The 14245-nt window shown below is 48.7% G+C and overlaps 1 protein-coding gene across 1 annotated transcript in view; it reads right to left on the bottom strand.

The window, feature by feature from the left end:
* The window catches only part of LOC112564860 (serine/threonine-protein kinase 10-like), a 43932-nt gene that overhangs the window by 9295 nt on the left and 20392 nt on the right, over positions 1-14245 (bottom strand).

The following is a 14245-nucleotide window of genomic DNA, read 5'->3' as shown; positions in this document are numbered from 1 at the left end:
TGTTTCAACTTTATCAGAAACATTTTTAGGGAAATTGATATTTGCCAATGATAGCCTTTTTCTGAAGGAAACTTTTCCTGGGTTTCCTTAGTGCACATGAAATAAAAACTACCTCAGCAAATTCTTTAACAAAACAAAGTGATGTTGGTTACCCTGATAAGCCTTAACAGAACTGGGTGTCAATGATGGACTCACCAACTGCATGTTTAAAAAGAGAGAGAAGAAAAGGAGCACAAATTCTCACTCTCTACTCACACAGCAAAAAGCAACTGCTATTGAAATCACAGGAAAAAATAGGGGCTTTTCTTTTGCAGAATGATAAATTTGAATAAAAACTGACCTAAACACTGAGCTAAAAGTTCTTTTGGGCAGAATCAATTTTTTTAAAAGAACATTTTGGTAGCTTCATCCCCAGATTCACTAGGGATTCACGAAGATTGTGCATGCTGCAGAGATTGCAAAAAAATTTTTTTTATATATCTTCTAGGCTTCAGAAAGATGCACACTCTTCATCTTTAAAGCTGGAATGAATGTCCATTATCCATTCAGCCAAAGAAATGAGAGAAAGGTTATCCTAGTCTTGCAGGCAGTTGAGTGCCCAAACTGTGTATCTGCTTGCCAGTGAAAAAGCCCAGTTCACTTTCTAAAGAAAAGTTACTAATTCATAACACATGTTAAACATTATGCATGTTATGATTTTTTTCCCTTTAAAATGTGCACTCCTGTTTGGAGACATTTTTAAACTGCTGAGACACATGCAACCCCTTCCCATAGTCCCATCGCCTGCACATCAAACTTACAAGTTCTGTTAATGTTCTGGAACTCTGCATATTCTCTGAGCATATGCCTGCCGATGCTTTTCCCTTTGTCTCTATAATCTTGCTCTTTTCTCCTCAGCACCATTACTCATGCTGGTAACAGGCAAAGCAAATTTGCATGCAGGACTAGGTCAAGCGGCTCCTCTGACAGCGGGGCACTGACCGACAGGCTAATGCCTGAGCTGTTTGTGCTTTAAATACAGACTTCAAAAAAATCGATTTAAATGTGGAATGCATATTTGCTGAAGCCAACAGGTTCTTAAAAATAAGATATCCCTTTGGATTTTTGTCAAATTTTAAGAGGAGGGAAAGGGAGAGGAGACAGCAACAGCCTGTGAGAGAGAGAGAGCACTGCAGATGACTACCATCATGGTCTGTAGTCTCCTTTGTGTCCACCTTAACTGAGAAAACAGGCGTCTGCAGCAGTTATTTAATTCTGACATAAAATCGTCGTCAGGACATTGCTGTGCATTCATTTTCTATTTCCCTTCCCACGAACCACACACAAACAATCGCGTAGTTTTGACAATAGAATGATGTGGTAGCAGTCGCTATGTCTTCTGATCGCGACCCAGCTGCTCCCGGACATCTCCGTTTCCACGCCTGCTACCCCCATCCCTGCTTCTGTCACACCCTTCCCCAAGCATCGCATGGGCTTCTTGTTTCCTTCACCTGTGCTGCTAGCTGTCTGCACCGTGGCCACGCGTCCCCTCCGCTCTTCCTCCCGTTTGACGGCCAGCGGCTGAAGGCGACAGGTTGGACGTCCGATACCCCCTGTCTCTTTAGGTTGGTCAACATCACCGTGCCAGGTTAAGCTGACATAACACGAGGACCGAGGTACGCATGGTTAGTGAGGCAGTAACTATCACCACAGCACATTAAGAGCTGGCAACCAAACCAAATTGCTTCTTCTTCTCTCCCCTCAATCCTCCCATCCCCCAAAAAATAAAAACCACACACACACACCCTTGCCTCTACGAATTCTTCCCCTTTGTTCACGCCATCCCCACCTTACACTGACTGCCGCTCACTGTCTCCTTGCCAACCACACAGTCGCGCCAAATGCCTGCACTGCTCTCCAGGAGCGACGTCATTGGGAGGTGTCGCCAGGATCTTGCAGAATAAACATCAACTGGCCATGTTTGATCACGGCTTCCACTTGTTTCTGCCGACCATCTCAGGTCACGCAGGTACATCAAGCGCCAACTCATTTTCTAACCCGTCCACCCTTCCTCCCTCTTTCTCTTGCACACACACACACACACGCACGCGCGCACACACACACACACACAGAGATGCTAAATCCCCTTCCTCCGAGGAAGAGGTTAGCAAGACAAGCAGACGACCGCGAAGAGAGCTGTTGCCACGGATGACGCCGAGCATCACCTGAAATCTTCGCACCTTTGTACTCGGTGCACGGGGATTTTCCGCCGCACGGCAGCAGCAGGAAGGACAGCACCTGGGACAGTCTGTGGCCCGGAAAGGAGGGTTCACGGAGTAGAAGCGTGGCGCGAGGCGGTTACCGCATGAAGCTTGATGTCCGGAGACACCCTCTCCCCACGTCTTGATGTGTGACAGCAGTCTCAGGCTCTCGAACAGTCCGGCCAGCAGGACACTGGCGTACAGGCCAACACCTGCGTGCCCAGATGGCGTGCCAGAGAGTCTAGTCGCACAGTAAAACGAGCATGACTCCCTCAAGCATCACCACCACAGATGGCCGATTCCTCAAACATAACCACAAGCCTGACTACCTCAGACTGTAGACTGTTTCTTCTTTGTTCGACAAGTAGCCACCCTTCGTCTGGTCCAGATTCTATGGTAAGATGATTTTTTTTTCACAGGTCCTCGGCTGTTTCTCTCAGAAATCACCATGAAGCAAGCCCGATTTCAACTAACATCAACCCCGAGGCAAGTTTTCTCGCCTTTCACCCGCCAGACCCCTTCTAGCCTTCCGTGCCTTCCACCGGTCCACCAAAATCTATTGGGCTTTCCACTCACCCACCACCCACCATCCACCACCCATCAAATGCATGTCTAGTGGAAACAGCGGGTCCGTAAAGAGGCCCAACACACACGGCAGTCCACTCGGTCCCACGGAAACGACTGGAGTCACCAGCGACTACTGGGTATACCCGTGTGGAGGTCGGGTACACGGCGGATCTTTGCCATCAAGAGAATCAACACTTGCTTCGTAGCGTTCTAATTATTTTTCCCGGATTTCAGGAATCAGGAAAAAAAAAAAAATCTTCGTTCGGAGGGAGGAGCAATCTATTTCCAAAATGAGACTCAATTGTGGGAAACGTGGACGTCGGCCTGGATGCAAGCATTTAATCACAAGCTTGACAGCGGCACACGAGAACGGTTCCCTTGTAGAGTTACAGTAAAACCGATCAGATTAAATAAAGATAAAAAATAAAAAAAGCAAGGGCATGAAAAATATATCAAAAGCTCAATAAAGTAAACATCTTTCATAAAACACCAAGCAATTAAGACAGGCACAAAAAGCATGCAATATAATAACGGGATTTATATAGCAGGAGGCGAGCTGGATGCGCTTCACCAGACACAAGAGATGATGACACTGTGCGACAGAAGAGGGTCCCTCAATCACACACACACACACAATATGATCGTCTGCTACTGTTGCTCACTTGTTGATGTATTCATTACAGACGAACTAACATGATACTTTTTTATGTTAGATTATAACAGGTTGTTTTTAAGTCAATCTTCCGGAATTTTGTTTCTGTAGAAGAAGGACACATCTTTTGAAATTCACGTTTATCTGCTTTAAAATTGGTCAAGCGGTTTATAATGAAGGGCAGGGGGTGAATCATGGGGAGTGGGGCAGGCACTGATTTTTTTCACGAAAGTAGTATCACGAATGCAATTTAACAATGTTTCAAAGATAGTTTATTCCCTAATAAGCACAGAGAGGTGGAGATATTGCGCACACGTACAGCGAGAAGCACACATCAAAGCCGGCAGAAGTCAAACAACGTAGTCAGGGTGCACGTCACGTGCATGCACACTTCTCAGAAAAAGTTCCTACAAAAGTTATCCACTGTCCTAGTAGCCCAGTAATATATACACCTCGAAGCAAGGCGCGGTGTAAGCCCAAAATGATTATCCTCGACAGGTTGCTTCCATCAGCCCCACGACGCATAACCATGTGAGCAGGTTTTAAAAAAGAGTAGGGGAAAGAAAAAAGAAAAACCGGAGGAAAAAAGGGGGAACCCCAAAGCAAACAAGCAGACCAAACAACCATCATCTTGCCTAGTGATACAGTCGCAACCTCCCGGGGCTTGTGTTACCGGCCCCACGCGCGCTATTCACAATGACTCATCGACTGGACTCCACAAACGCGACCTCCGCCGCTTAAAAAAAATTCCGATAACTCTTGCTCCCATGCCCTGGATATTGGGATGAGTGGATGGGTGGGTAGGCTGACGACATAAAAAAAAAAAACTACTTCAAAGCTTTCTTCTTTTCCGTTCCCCTCTCCACCCTAACCTCACATCCCTCCGTGCATCCCTCTTGCTTGGTGACAGACGGTGGTAATCCCCATTTCCTCCCTTCCCCATCACCACCCTCTCGTAGCCGCCGCTGCTATCAAGACGCCAGGAGAGAGGCTTGCCTTCAATCCGTCTACTTCCCGCTTCCGGCGATAATCTGCTTCTATTGGCAACATCCGCGATCGGCATTCCTGATCACTCCCATTCACCTCCTTCGCTCCATCGCCAGCGAGGGCCGCCCCGATAGCGCAGTGGATAGCGCTTCTGTGTTGCGATCTCGTCTCGACATTTACATTTCTCGTCTTACATTTCTGTGTGACAGCAGCTTCACTCGGCAGACTTTCACGGCTTTTCCTTTCACTATCCTCCAGCTCGTACACAGTAAACAATTACCGTCAGCTGGGAGCGCGTTACTAGCAAATAAACCACATCAACCCACCAACACAAACGCCTGCCGGTTCTGCATTGGGGCCTTTGGGGGACACAGTGTCTGGGTATCTACAGAAATACCTAGGTGTGGACTGGACTGCATGAGAATTCATATTCTTTGCCGTCTCTGTCCGCGGGGTGAAATTTATGGCAACTTCTCTGTAAAGAAAGAAGCCAGGAACACTCATGCAGAGAGGCCCAGGTTCGATAAAGATTCGCCAGATTCGCCAAAATCTACACACAAGGTCAAGAATGTTTCTTTCATCGTTATCAACACACAGATAATAATAATAAATAATGCGATAAGGTGCGCTCGAAACTAAAACGAATGTCAGTTGATATACAACGAATAAGTAAGTGAAACAAGAACAAGGACTCAAGCCTCACAAATCTGACAACAAACGCACCAGTGGAGTTTGCTTCCTGCTCACCCAGGGTAGATGGGTCCGGAGTACAAGTAGGCTGGCGGAACGACGGACCAGCTAGGCCGACAAGCAGCCACCGACTCACCTCAGCATGAAAATGTTGCAGTAACTGTCCAGAATGAAGCGGATGCGGAAGGGCAGGTCCTTATCCCGCTCCTCCGGGGCCAACTCCGGCATGACCCCGTCCTCCAGCAGCTGGTCGGGGACGGCGGGCAAGGGGTGGCCATGGCAGCCCAGCTGAGTCTCCAGGTGCGCGATAGCCTGCGTCAGGTCGTGCTCGGAGACAGAGAAGGTGTTGTAGAAGTCGCGCTCCGGATTGTCCTTCCACAGCTGGGCGGCCGTGTCGCACACCACGGCGAAGGCCTGGCTCCGGACACAGCCGCCCCGGTCCCCCCCTTGCGATGACTTGCGCGTCTGCGCAAACGACGCCGACGAGGAACGGAGCGTGAAGGTCAGGCCTGAGCGCCCCAAGGTGCTGGTCAGGGTGCTGGTGCGGGTGGAGGTGGAGAAGCACACGGAGGTGGCGCAGGTGGACGCGGCGCTTACAACGTCGACGTCGTCGTCATCGTCATCATCTAGGCCGCAGCTATTGTTGATGCTGCTGGCGCTGTCCTCGCTGACGCCCTTCTTCACGGTCTGATCCATGTCGAGGTAGATCCACGACGACCGCGCGCTGGCCCACATGCAGCTGATGTCCGGCAAGGATGTGAAGGAATTGTAGATCAGCGAGCTCGATGTCACTGGCGGCATTTTTGATTCGCTCGCCCACCACAGTCCCCGCTCAGTCCAGGCCACGGGGAACTAAACCCTCAAATTCAGATTCCATATCCCTAAGGTCTGGGAAAAAGAGACTTTATGTAGCAATATGCCCTTCGACAACCCTTGCCGCTTAAGATGGATGCAATCAGCTTTCCCAACAGGAAAATATGGTTTCAGCGGAGAAAAAAGAAACCCCTCTGCTCTCAGGGAAATGTGTTCTTAACGAAAAAAACACCACTCTGCCCTCGGAGGACTGTGTTCTTGGCGAAAAAGTCCACCCTGTCTTTGGAGGAATCTGTTAGTGGCGAAAAAAATCACACTGATTTCGGGGAAATGTGTTCCTGGCGGCCATAAGCAGCAGGAGAGAGCACTCTTGGCGACACAGCTTGCTTCTGTGGAACGTGATTTTGGTGGCCACAGCTCGCTCCGTGGGACACGTGTTGTTGGCGGCGACTGTTTGCTCTGTGGGAAGCGTGCTCAGCACGAACACGAGCCACACACGATGCTCGACTGGAGGAAAGGATAATCCACTGCAGCATCTTCCTCACTACGGGGCAGCCGGCCTGGAATGGTCTGGCTATTCAAGTCTGTAGGATATGACCGCCTTCGAAACAGCAGTCCGTCTGCCTGACGATCATCGCATCATTATCTCCACACGGTCAAGCAGCAGCAGCAGCAACAATCAGCAGCAGCGAAAAGACAGGACCCAGCTCAAATACACCGCGATTTCGATTTGAGGAAGACGAAGAAAACATTTGGCAGCGTGTTAACTTCCAAGTGGAAAATATGAAAACCGCACCGGAAGACTTACGTGAAACACAGTTGTGAGATGATCCCTCCTTAGTCTCTGTCCAGCCCCTCCCTGACGGAGGTTTCTCCCAGCCACTGCCATGACATTTCACGCGCTCTCCTCCACCAGTCCGTCTGTGCAAGTCACAGGTATAAGAGACCAAGCGAAGTGAAGCCAGAGCATCCTACTCGCAGAAGCGACCACGAAGGCGGGTAGCGCCTCCATTTCCCGGGGGCCGCCAGCTTCCAACAGATGTGCGCGTGGGATTACGCCGCTCCGCGTCCTCCTCACCTTCTTACGCGCACAGGCTGCAAGCGAGGGATGCTCTGAGACCGGAGCACGAGGACGAAGATATCGATTAGCCTCCTCAGCCAACCTTTACATCTTCTCCGCCCGTGGTGCTCTCCCTCCCGTCTTACGATCCTGCCTCGCCAGGCGAGAGCGGCAACGTTAGACACGTTTGCACAACGTCGCCTCCACACACACGCACGCGGTCAGTGCAGACAGGGAGGGGGGACGGTGCATGGGAGGGCAGAAGGGCCGTTAATTTTTCTTTTGTTGCACAACGCCTTACCAACGAAGACTTGCGACAGGCAAAAGTTGCGAAGATGCCGATGGTTGGATCATCGGTCACTGACTCCGTCAGGTGTTTAGTGAAACTTGGCTGAGAACAAAACTCGAAGATACCTGACAACACGAGCAGTGGATGCTAAAGAAACACGACTCAGGACGGTGGTTTTAAAGCGACCAAAAGCGGACTGTCCGGCTCAGCTAGCGCTGCCTTCTACCAAGCCGTGGCCAGTCGCACACCAGTAGCTATCGGCGCGGCCATGCACACACACACACTTATATATGCACGCGCACACGCAGACCTGCGTGCAGCCGTCGGCCGCCGTCCGGTCAGCCAGCCGTCGTGTCCACACCTCTGGTTTTCACCAAGCTGTCGCCAGGCCATGAAGACTCCAGGCTGCCGCAGTCAACTTCGCCCTCTCACTCCTCATCTCCCACCTCCCCTCATTCCACCCACACGCTCTCACTCCGCCAACATCTTCCTTCTCAGGGTTGAGTTAAAACATTCCCCCTCCATCCACCTCCATCCACTCCTCTCTGCGTCCGGCCTTCTTGAGAAGCTAACACTGAATAAGGACAGCTCTTGTTCATTTTCCTCTCCGTGTGTCAGTCGATCCCCAGTCCTGATCCATTCACTTTTCTCTTTCGCTCTTGTTCCAGCTCATCGCACGGGTCTCTGAACAGAAGGCACCAGCGCCTTCATCTAGGTAAGGCTCACAACAGACGAGCGTCTATCATCCTGGAGTGAATCGCTGTTAATTAGGTTATTACAGCTATTAGCATCGATTCCTACAAGGACCAACGGACGCAATCGATAACCAACTGCCAGCATCTTCTTCAATGAAATCTCCATCCCAGCCCCTTTCATTCACACATTGACTAAGCCTCCAAACTCGAAGGGAACACAGTCTGGGTCCTAAAGAAGCGCGAGTGACAGCAACATTGCGAAATTCCCGCAGAACACCTACATCTGCTCTACCAAAACACAACGATGATTCCCTCAAAGGACGCACAGGCCGGTGTTATATATCTCTCTTTTTTTTTTTACATTTGTATACTAATGACAATTTTAGAAAAGTGAATGAATGCACGAGCCTCCGAGCCGTGTGTAGGCGTGATACAGCGGGGGCTAGAGGCTTGTGGAAACAGGAGACTACATGGCACTGGTGTGAATAGTGGAGATCACAAATCATTTTGACCATAACTGCACCTTATCGCGTATGGGTTATGCACGCGGCTATGTGCCTATTATTTATGTGTTGACTGTCCTTGCGACTGGGTGTATGTATTTGCTACGGGGCTGACCACACTGTTAAAATGAGTGTGTCGGCCCGGTCCCTCTCTCTCTCCCCTACCCCCATCTCTCACGCGCCGTCCGTTTAGCATCTTATGTGCAAGGAGCTGTGATGGTGGCCGTGCTTTAACCTCAGTGAAAGCCCGACAAGTCATCGTTTTTACGGTGAATTTGTACCGACTGTAAGCTGTGACCTATGTGATCGACATATTAATATGAATGCAAGCGATACCCAACTGCAGGGTGACTGCAGCCCAAAAGGCTGGAATGAATTATTCATGGCATGGTGTGCGTGTGACACAATAGGACAGGTCGCCCACAGCACGTCATCCTGTATACCCGACGTTGGTGTACAAAACTGTCAGGCTGGTGCAACAGATTCCCTCCACGATGTCCTCCCTACACGCAGACACGCACGCACGCAACCAACAGACTGGCTCATTCGGCCAAGTTACATTGGGATTACTGTACTATCAGGAACCACAAAGATCAAATTAAATCATAATCAGGCGACAAACACATGTGCGACTCCTAAACCGTTCCGAAGTGAGTTTACACCAACAATTCTTGGACAGCCCCTCCTTCTCCCCCACCTCCAAATAATACCTCGAAGTTAAGTTGCTACAGTTGAACCAGAGAAACACGTTCATCTTCACTGGTAAACAACTGCAAGGATTGCTGGAAACGTCCCTGACAGGTCCTCCTGGATGTAGGTGACCAGATCGGGGGAGGTGGGGATAGGAAGAAGGGAAAGAGGTTGTGGACGTGAATTTGATGGAGCGCGTGTCCACTGTAACAGGAACTAACTAGGGAAACACGGGATTGAACACAAGAGCGCCGACATCGATCTCTCAAACCTGCGGTAGGTTGCACCAGCGTCTTCGATAATTTACAGACATTTTTATGAGCGGAATAAAAGATATACGGAACCTGGTGCAATCTTTCTACAGATATTTTTCCTCGCTTTATTTCTTAAACCAAAAAGATTTCTTTCGTAAATTAGTCCCCAATACATGTTTTTCTGGAAAACCTGTAACTCCATCCACGTGGTAGCAGTTGCAGCAAGAGAGTAATCACACTTTTTGATGCCACAGCACACGCGAATGTTGATTTCGTGAAATACAAGGACTGTTGCCATGTGTACCGAGAAATGCCTTCCTTTCTTCCCTCTCTCTCTTAAAATATTTAGCTCGTTCTGTCGACAGCACACCCTTCTGCGCCCCGAATGATACGTTGCATGACCACTAATGCTCAACTTGCAAATAAGGGTTGATTGGTGGTGACGGAGGAAGGAAAAAATACCAGCAAGAAAACTCTGGGGGAATGATATGAAAATGAACTGAAACACACAGACGAACAAAGCTTCTTTCAGCTCTCAACAACTCGCCAGCCTTTGAACCACCCCAATACAGAGGTCAGAGTGCGCTAAAGCCGCCCACAGGCTACAAGTTTCAGCAAAAATCGTTGAAACATCGAGTTTGTTTGCAAGAGGAAAATTATAAAACTGACGACGACAACGAAAGACGAAGACATAGCAGCAGTAGGCAGATGCAAGCAGTCAGTGCTGTATAGTCTGTATATGTCTCCCTCCCTATGCCCTCCCCTTCATCTCCAACACAATACCGTGACGGGTTAGTTGAGAACAGCGAAGAAACTGCTAAAATTTAATTTACAAAACAGGTCACCTAAAAAGTCAATCAAATCGAAATACCGTAACTAACAAATCAAATTACACAAAAAATGGAAAGGAAATTTACTTCTTTACAAGACAAAAACAAAAAGCTATGGAAGACAAAATCCCATCAACTTTAAATAAATAAAAAAACCAAGAACAAGCTATCATCTTTGATCCCAAATTTGCGAGAGTACCATTTTCTCGCCCAGCCCCAAGTTTTCACCCAGCCAACACCGAGACTGGTGGAGTCGAAATGAATCGATGAGAAAGGAAGAGCGAGCCAGAACCATTTCTCCACCAAGTCTCACTACTAGTCTGCACTTGCTGTTGCCTCCTTTCCGCGGCCTTTCCATTTTTCCGCTTCGTTTTTTCCTTCCACGAAAGTGGAGCGGCGAGGTCAAGAGAGTTCCGCTGCGACAAATGAAGATGTCCCAGTCTGATGTGCTGCAATCTAAAAGAACTGCAACTTCCGCACGCCAGGCACGACATCCTTGCCGAGACGAAGCAAATTTAAAGCCATAGCAACTCTGTTGTCTTGTCTACTCAATCACGGGAGACATCGCCCGCAAGTTTGATGCCAACTTTGGCTGTCGAAGCCTCTTTAAGACGTTTCTGTTTCCTGTGAAGAGGGAGAGGACTGCTTTGCAAGAGTCTTCGAACATGAAGTAGACACAAGGGGAGCTGGGGTGAGGTGGGGGAACCGATACAGGGAGAGAGGGGGTACAGGATAATACTAACCTATCGCGTCCTGCACTTGCAGGGCGAGATAATTTTGCCTTCTAGTCCCTGGTTCGTTCAATGACCACCACCCCACCTCCCATCCCTGCTAGGTCTCTCAATGAAGTCCTTAACATTCTCTTGTCTCCCGTGGACTTCACAACGCTTGACAGTGCGGCTTGTCAAAGCCATCTGCTTCTTTGCCTCTGGCCAAGCGGAGCAAGAAGAGAAGCGGGGACTGACTGTCGGTTAATTTGACGTCCCTCTATTGAGCTTCTCTGCTTTCAATGACACAACGATAACACATCAACAATTCTTGACTGCGAAACAGTATTCACTACATCAAACAGCGCGCGTGCGCGTTTCGATTTTCAATGTACGCCGCTCCAGTCTTCTTCTGACTGGACTTTAGGACACATTTTTAAAGAGGAAATCTGTGGCCTACGAAGTCAACTCGCATCAAAATAAACCTGAAATGATTCCGACATGTACGTAAATTTACGTTTAGGTACAGCATCAAAGTATTTGTGTTCCTGGGTAGGCTGTCTGTAGTCACATGCTGGTCATAATGACTAAGCGCCGCCAGCCGTCATCGAGAGACAAGTGAGCTACTACTCCGCTGGCCACTGACGTCACAGTCTGACCCCGCACGTGCCCTCCCAACCCAGAGACACTACAATGACGGACCTGACGATAACCCGACATTAACAGTTTAACGGCAGTAAACACAGCAAGTTGCTTGCTATCTCACAGGACAGGGCAATAACTTGTTTTAGTAACACTGAATCGTATATGTGGGTGAGAGACTGATCCATTAAAGTGCCGCCATCATTGTAAACAGCTAGCCACAGGTTGTCAGAGACATATCTCGGCCAGAATCCTGCATGATTAATGAAATGATTTTCTGCTTATCTCTTGGTTTCCTGTCGCAGGCTGATTTGACAAAAACTACGGATCGCCATGATCTGGCTCCCGAGGCGGTGTAAGAAGGGTTAAAAGAACTCTTAACATTTCAAAGCTCAACAATTGGCTAGCACACAGGTCACTCAGCGACCTCCGCCGCCATTTCGCTAGCCACCGTCCTGCACAAGCAGCTGCGCCTGCAACGGACACCTCCTGCTGGGCTTATCAACAAGCGATCGCTAAAAGTCAGGGAGATGCAGATTTAAGTGAGATCCAACTCCCGCTAAAGAAACATCAATAAGATATTTGACAACAATTCTCGAAATCACAACTGCTCCATGAACTGCTAATATCAAAAGACGTTACAAAAGCAACAAGCCCCCATCTTCCTGTTGCTAAACCGGAGCCGGAAGTAGGGTGACAGTGAGGCCAAGCAGTGAACCCTTGAGGGCCGAGTTCTCACTCGCCATCGTACACGGCGTGCAGGGGGGGAAGAGAGAGACCATCGCCTTGTGCTCGGGGACAACTACAGGGTTGCGGGAGACGCGAGGCCAGCTGCACGCCGCTGGCTACAGGCAGTGCGAGGAAAAGTGATGGAATTTGTCGTCTACAGGCTTCAATTTTCAAGCACCAGTGGCCATGTCAGCCCTTGCTGCACGCGCCCAACAATTGGCGATCGATGGCCAAGGCCGTCCGGGGCTGCATTCTGATGCTGGACTCCGCACCACTACCCTACCGCCCCCTTCCACCACCCACACCCCCGCCTTCACTTTTTTTTTGGTTACCCGGCCTTCATGTCGATGGAAAACTTGCTGTTGATACTACAAGCCACTCAGGCTTGTGAGTCACCACTTTCTTCGTGCCTGCTATCTTTGTCATCGTCGTCTACGGTGACTCCACAGGCTGAAAGGAAAGGGGACAGACTGGGAGTGGGGTGATGGTGGTGGTGGCAGATAGCCAAACTAGGAACATTAAAAATCTTCACAGCATCCTTTATGATTCGCCAGGATGACTGACCATTACCAATTTTTTTGTCATATCTTTTGGTTTTTTAACAACAAAACATTTCTCTGCTTAAAGATTTAAATAGGCGCAATTCCTACTAATGATTGGGTACAGCTCAGTGTAGGATACTATGATACTACTTCTCAAAATCTGGGTGAATACTGACCCACCTCCCCTCAGCTCTCTAAATATGCGCCTACAAACACCCCAACACACAGGTCAAACTCATGACGTCACGTTTGTCCACAGAACGCCTAATTAACCTCTGATCTCTACTCACCCACTGGCTGAAGTCTTGACAACGTAAACCTAGATAAGATACGACTTTGTTTATTCCAAAAGGCAATTACTTCCAGCTAACGTAACAAAGCATGGGCTGGAATCACGCAACACAAAAAGCAACAATACCACCACACATTCACATCCGCCACATTAGACCAGACCTGGGCAAGGAGCGGCCCGCCTCCTGTTTCTGACCGGCCCGCCCGCTGGCCCGCCCGCCAGTATATATACAGTATTGGGTAAAACTGAGTTAACTATATTAGTCCGGCCCTCTAAAACCATCACAATTTCTCATGCGGCCCATTGGGAAAATTAATTGCCCACTCCTGCATTAGACAGACCCCCATACTATCACAAGTCAGACCCGCATACGATCACAAATCATACACTCAGCATTCAGACGTCGCACGGCGGAGGGAGGGGAGGAGAGGGGAGGGGAATCTGTTGATCCTGCATGCAGCACACAGAATCAGCGACCTGACAGAGGCTGACGGATCTCTCCCGAGTTCCATGCGTATCCATGTACAATCCACATGTCAATGTTGTTTACTTCTTGGGGCACAAGATGATGTTTCTCGGCATATATCTCGAAAATGGAAGAAAGGTATTCACCTAGATGCTGGATTTTTTTTAATCGTTTGGATTGAAAGGTGGGCGGATGGCGAGTACTTTGCGTAGGAATGCGAGTGTGAGTGTAAGCGACCGCCTTTTTCTTTGATGTAACGGTGTCATAATCAGACTCAACTACAATAAATTATGAATATTAGGTAAGAAGAAAAGAGTGATTTTGCTGCCGTTTTGTGCCATTGACAGGGAGAGGAAACTTAACGGTTTTCCTCAGTGTCCAGTCCTGACCAGACTTGTTACAAGAGCGTAAATTATTCACGTCGAGGTGTGTCGGTCAGTTTTGTATTCGAATCTTCTGAGAGTCAGTTTTTGGACTGACTGTAGTCTAGCAATACTGAATTAGTAGTGTAGTGTTAAGTCGGAATGATTGTTAGATTTTAAAGAATGTATTTTTCTGTCCATATTTTTCTTTCTTTTATCTGCGTTTGTTTTTTTT

The sequence above is a fragment of the Pomacea canaliculata genome, linkage group LG5, assembly GCF_003073045.1.
Source record: "Pomacea canaliculata isolate SZHN2017 linkage group LG5, ASM307304v1, whole genome shotgun sequence".
NCBI lineage: Eukaryota > Metazoa > Mollusca > Gastropoda > Architaenioglossa > Ampullariidae > Pomacea > Pomacea canaliculata.
Note: the sequence above shows the minus strand (reverse complement) of the source record. Positions and strands in the feature narration are given on the sequence as shown.